Raw genomic sequence first — 6,038 nt, forward strand, 5'->3', positions numbered from 1 at the left:
TTGTCACCCTTCAAGTCTAGGCTCAGAGAGGTCTCCCCATCCCCTCCTAACAGTCTCTCTCATGTTACCCAGGTTTATTGCCTCTGTATCAGTTGCCATCAGCAGAAATTAATGCCCTTCTTCATGGGTTATTTTGAGTCCTTCCTGGTTCCCCTCTTTTTAGGGCTCATAGTGTTCCTCTTCTTCCCAGTGTGGCTGTAGTACCTGTTACTGGAAATGTCTGTAGATGACAGGACTATGGGTTGGGCTGAATAATCCTCAGGGAAGACCAAGAGAACAGGGCAGGTGATGAAGATGTTTCCCATGTGTTCTGGACATTTCAGCTGTCATTGATCTTTACCCCATGTGACTACTTAATTACTCAAAAGATGAGCCAAGAAATATAGGAAGTCCTGGAAAGCCCTACAGAACTGGTGTCCTCAAGCAGTGAGCTAAGATGTCCCCATGTTTAGTCTGCTGGGTTTCATCCTCTACAGCCCCCAGATCTAAGTTCTGTCCATACAGGACCAGTCACCATCGTGGACAGCAGCTTTGCCATCTAGGAGTTCATGTGCTCAGTGTCAGCGTTGTGATTTCAGTGCACTGAGGATGAGCAGAAATCCAAAACCTAATGGGGCAGGAAGGAGACGCTGCCCCCTGTGCCCCCAGGAGCTTGAATATCTTCCAAGTAGGTGTGAGTGGAGAAAACAGGATCGAGTGAGACCTGGAGACCCTTGCTTTGAGAATTCCTCATCTCAAATGCCTTTGTACGTGGACTCCATAATGTCCCCAGGTGGTAGTAGACTTTCCCAGGAGGGCCAGTCTCTTGATTTTCATACTGCATGTGCAGTGTCCTTTGGGTGGTAGCTAGTGGGCACTCCTCTTGTGACCCCCTTTGCCCGGAAACCCCTGTGTGCTTTAGTCTTGCTTAGTCCGGTCATAAGGGAGGAGAGGTAGACAAATGGGGAAAGCGGAGGGAGCCTGGTGGGGTCTGCACAAGGGTTGTGGCAGTACGTGGGGGCATCAAGGTGAGCCCAGTGAATGGAGGATGCACCCATCCCAAGTGTAGTTGCAGGGACAAGGGGTGTGTGGATCTGTTGGAAGAGAATGTCTCTGTTCCAGGCTGGAGCACCTGGAAGTGGGTTTGTTGAAGAGCCCGCATGGAGTGGTTTGAGGTTGTACTGCCTGAGCTCATGTTCCCTGGGACAGCAGTGCTGAGGCTGACATGTGCTTGCACAGGTTTGATTTGACAACTCATGACCACACGTGAGCAGCAATGAAGAACGTGGAATTCAGCCAAGAGAAGTCTTTTCCACTGTTAGAACTGTGGCTTGGGCTGAGCCTGCAGGCAGCTGTGGGTGCAGGAGGATGGGAGCCTTGGGCTTGAGGGGCTGGTTCTAGCAGGTGCCCCCAGCATCCACTCCAGTCCCTGGCTTTTGTTGGCTCTTTTAGCAGGCAGGCACTGTAGAGTAATGGAAAATCTCAGGTCATTTTTTGCATCAACTTTGGTATCATTGTGTACTTGGGGTTGCCAGTGCAGAAAGGTTCATGTGCATTTGGGAAGATACCAAGAGAATCTGGAGTGTTTCCTTGGAAGATGCTGAGGTCTCAGTGGGCCATGTGCATCATTGGAGTTATCCCTCTTTTTCATAGTCTTTGGAGATGTCGATGTTTGACTTGGATCACTCACTGTAGATGAAAATATGGTGTCTTGTGTCTGTGGATCCTTGGGTGTCCTCTTCTGTATTTTGCCTCATGCATGAGCTATCAGGGCTTGGAATGCTTTGTGTTTGTAGAAGAGGGTTCGAGGCTCATCATGGGCTCTGGACACTCTGTTGGACACCATGAAAGTTTGCAAGTTTGTTTTGAGTCCCGCTGGGAAGATAGGAGCACTAAGGTTAAGATCACAGAATGCTTGTTATAAGGTGGTCCTGCTTGGGAGGAATCTCTGGGCCCAACCTGAGAAGAGTCATAAAGTCCTGTGACGTAGGGGAGGATGGCTCCAAAAAATCAGAGAGCAGCGATCTCACAGTGATCTGTATCCTGGAAGCTTGTCCTCTAGAAGATGCAGCTGCAACTGTCTTGCTGCCAGGCTGAGTTCTATGCACTCCTGTCCCTCCCAAAATAAGCACACATACAGCATAGTACAGAAAACACGGAATCTTAACTGCACTGTTGGTGGTAATGTAAATGGTACTGCTATGTTGGAAAATAAAAGGGAAGTTCCTTAATGAATTAATATAGAACAGGCCTACAGTGTGTCAGACTCATTTCTGACCACAGTTCTAACAGTGGAAAAGACTTCTCTTGGCTGAATTCTATGTTCTTCATTGCTGCTCACGTGTGGTTTTGACTTGTCAAATCAAACCTGTGCAGGCACATGTCAGCCTCAACACTGCTGTCCCAGGGCACAGATATCCAAAGGAAAAGCAATCAGTTTTTCAGGGATATGTCCACAGTCCCAAGAGTGTGACTGGATTTGCAGTATCCAAAGTGTAGACACAGCCCAGATGTCTCTTAACAAAAGAATGGGTTACAAAATTGTGGTATAGAAATACTTACTATATACTGTATATTCATGAACTATTTTTTCTCTGTATATAAATGTAAAAATCAAGGATCCTGCATTTATGCCAGAATGAATGAACCTAGAGAACATTATGCCAAGTTAAATAAGCCTGACAAAGGAGGACAGACCCTATGTGGAAACTAGAACTGTGAAACTCATAGAGCCATCGAGTAATAAGGCTTTACCACGAGGTGGCTGAAGGGGAAAATGGGGCACTGGTAGTGAAAGAGTAGAGATTTTCCGTTGTAAAATAAGTAAGTTCTGGGGATCTGAGGTACTGCGTGCTGCCGGTAGTGTTTCTATATCCTTGAAATTCGCCCAGAGGGAAATAATACAGTGTAGTCATAGGTGGAAGTGTAACTTCCTCGACTATAATAATTATTCAGTGTATGAGTCTATCCCATGATCACTTTGTACACAGTACATTTATACCAGTTTTGTTAGTTACACCTTAGTAAGGCTGGGAAAGAAAAAGAGAGTTGGGAGGGGCGATGGTTTCCTTTTCTGAATGGTGCTCAGTCCAGGCTTCACGTTTCATTGATGACTCATTTTGCATACACATGTGCTGGACTCCAGCTCCAGCAGCCAGGGAATCATCCTGAAGAGATGAGCGGTGTCAGCAGAGTGATGCAGCCTCTGACTCAAGGTACGGGACTGCATGTAATTTTCAAGCTTCACGTTCTGTTTTATACTTTGAGAAAAGCATTAGATTAGAGGTTTGGCATTTTCATTTTCCCCTCACCCAGATTTATTGTCTCGGTAAAAGATTGTTGCCCTTAGATCGGAGTTTCTGCTTCAGCGATTCTCTCAGAATCCTGTTTACTTTAACGTGTGATTACATTGTAACTCATGCTTATGTCTGGACTGCAAACCAGATTCCTCAGTTTATTTCTTATCGTTCTAAATCCTGTTTGCCCTTAGCATCCTAAGCTCAGTATCGCCTAAAAAGGCTTCTAGCTATTAATATCTCTGATTCCTAATCTGTATAAGCTAGAGTAAAACATGCTAGCACTACCACATACCTTAAATTTTTAGCTTCTAACTATTCTTCAGTTCAGTTCAGTTGCTCAGTTGTGTCCGACTCCTTGCGAACCCACGAATCGGAGCATGCCAAGTTTCCCTGTCCATCACCAACTCCCGGAGTTCACTCAGACTCACGTCCATCAAGTCAGTGATGCCATCCAACCATCTCATCCTGTGTCGTCCCCTTCTCCTCCTGCCCCCAATCCCTCCCAGCATCAGAGTCTTTTCCAATGAGTCAACTCTTCACATGAGGTGGCCAAAGTACTGGAGTTTCAGCTTTAGCATCATTCCTTCCAAACAAATCCCCAGGGCTGATCTCCTTCAGAATGGACTAGTTGGATCTCCTTGCAGTCCAAGGCACTCTCAAGAGTCTTCTCCAACACCACAGTTCAAAAGCATCAATTCTTCGGCGCTCAGCCTTCTTCACAGTCCCGCTCTCACATCCACCATACAACACTACTGGGAAAACCGTAGCCTTGACTAGAAAGACCTTTGTCGGCAAAGTAATGTCTCTGCTTTTCAATATGCTGTCTATCTGGGTCATAACTGTCCTTCCAAGGAGTGTCTTTTAATTTCATGGCTGCAGTCACAATCTGCAGTGATTTTGGAGCCCCCAAAATAAAGTCTGACACTATTTCCACTGTTTCCACATCTATTTCCCATGAAGTGATGGGACCGGATGCCATCATCTTCGTTTTCTGAATGTTGACCTTTAAGCCAACTGTTTCATTCTCTTTTACTTTCATCAAGAGGCTTTTTAGTTCCTCTTTACTTTCTGCCATAAGGGTGGTGTCAACTGCATATCTGAGGTTATTGATATTTTCCCGGCAGTCTTGATTCCAGCTTGTGTTTCTTCCATTCCAGCGTTTGTCATGATGTACTGTGGATACAAGTTAAAGCAGGGTGACAATATGCAGCCTTGACACACTCCTTTTCCTATTTGGAACCAGTCTGTTGTTCCATGTCCAGTTCTAACTGTTGCTTCCTGACCTGCATACAGATTTCTCAAGAGGCAGGTCAGGTGGTCTGGTATTCCCGACTCTCTCAGAATTTTCCACAGTTTATTGTGATCCACACAGTCAAAGGCTTTGGCATAGTCAATAAAGCAGAAATAGATGTTTTTCTGGAACTCTCTTGCTTTTACCATGATCCAGAGGATGTTGGCAATTTGATATCTGGTTCCTCTGCCTTTTCTAAAACCAGCTTGAACATCAGGAAGTTCACGGTTCACGTATTGCTGAAGCGTGGCTTGGAGAATTTTGAGCACTACTTTACTAGCATGTGGGATGTTTGCAATTTTGCTGTAGTTTGAGCATTCTTTGGCATTGCCTTTCTTTGGGATTGGAATGAAAACTGACCTTTTGCACTCCTGTGCCACTGCTGAGTTTTCCAAATTTGCTGGCATATTGAGTGCAGCACTTTCACAGCATCATCTTTCAGGATTTGAAACAACTCAACTGGAATTACATCACCTCCACTAGCTTTGTTCGTAGTGATGCTTTCTAAGGCCCACTTGACTTCACATTCCAGGATTTCTGGCTGTCGGGGAGTGATCACAACATCGTGATTATCTGGGTCGTGAAGCTCTTTTTTGTAGAGTTCTTCTGTGTATTCTTGCCACCTCTTCTTAATATCTTCTGCTTCTGTTAGGTCCAGACCATTTCTGCCCTTTATCGAGCGCATCTTTGCATTAAATGTTCCCTTAATATCTCTATATTTCTTGAAGAGATCTTTAGTCTTTCCCATTCTGTTGTTTTCCTCTATTTCTTTGCCTTGATCGCTAAAGAAGGCTTTCTTATCTCTTCTTGCTATTCTTTGGAACTCTGCCTTCAGATGCTTATATCCTTCCTTTTCTCCTTTGCTTTTCACTGCTCTTCTTTTCACAGCTATTTGTAGGCCTCCCCAGACAGCCATTTTGCTTTTTTGCATTTCTTTTCCCTGTGGATGGTCTTGATCCCTGTCTCCTGTACAAGGTCGCGAACCTCATTCCGTAGTCAGCAGGCATAGTTCATCCTATCTATCAGATCTAGGCCCTTAAATCTATTTCTCACTTCCACTGTATAATCATAAGGGATTTGATTTAGATCATACCTGAATGGTGTAGCGGTTTTCCCTACTTTCTTCAATTTAAGTCTGAATTTGGTAATAAGGAGTTCATGATCTGAGCCACAGTCAGCTCCTGGTCTTGTTTTTGTTGACTGTAGAGAGCTTCTCCATCTTTGGCTGCAAAGAATATAATCTGATTTCGGTGTTGACCATCTGGTGACATCCATGTGTAGAGTCTTTTGTGTTGTTGGGGAGGGTGTTTGCTACGACCAGTGCATTGTCTTTGTAAACTCTACAATTCTTTGCCCTGCTTCATTCCGCTTTCCAAGGCCAAAGTTGCCTGTTACTCCAGGTGTTTCTGACTTCCTACTTTTGCATTACAGTTCTCTGTCATGAAAAGGACATCTTTTTTGGGTGTTAG

The sequence above is a fragment of the Budorcas taxicolor genome, chromosome 18 (genome assembly GCF_023091745.1).
Source record: "Budorcas taxicolor isolate Tak-1 chromosome 18, Takin1.1, whole genome shotgun sequence".
NCBI lineage: Eukaryota > Metazoa > Chordata > Mammalia > Artiodactyla > Bovidae > Budorcas > Budorcas taxicolor.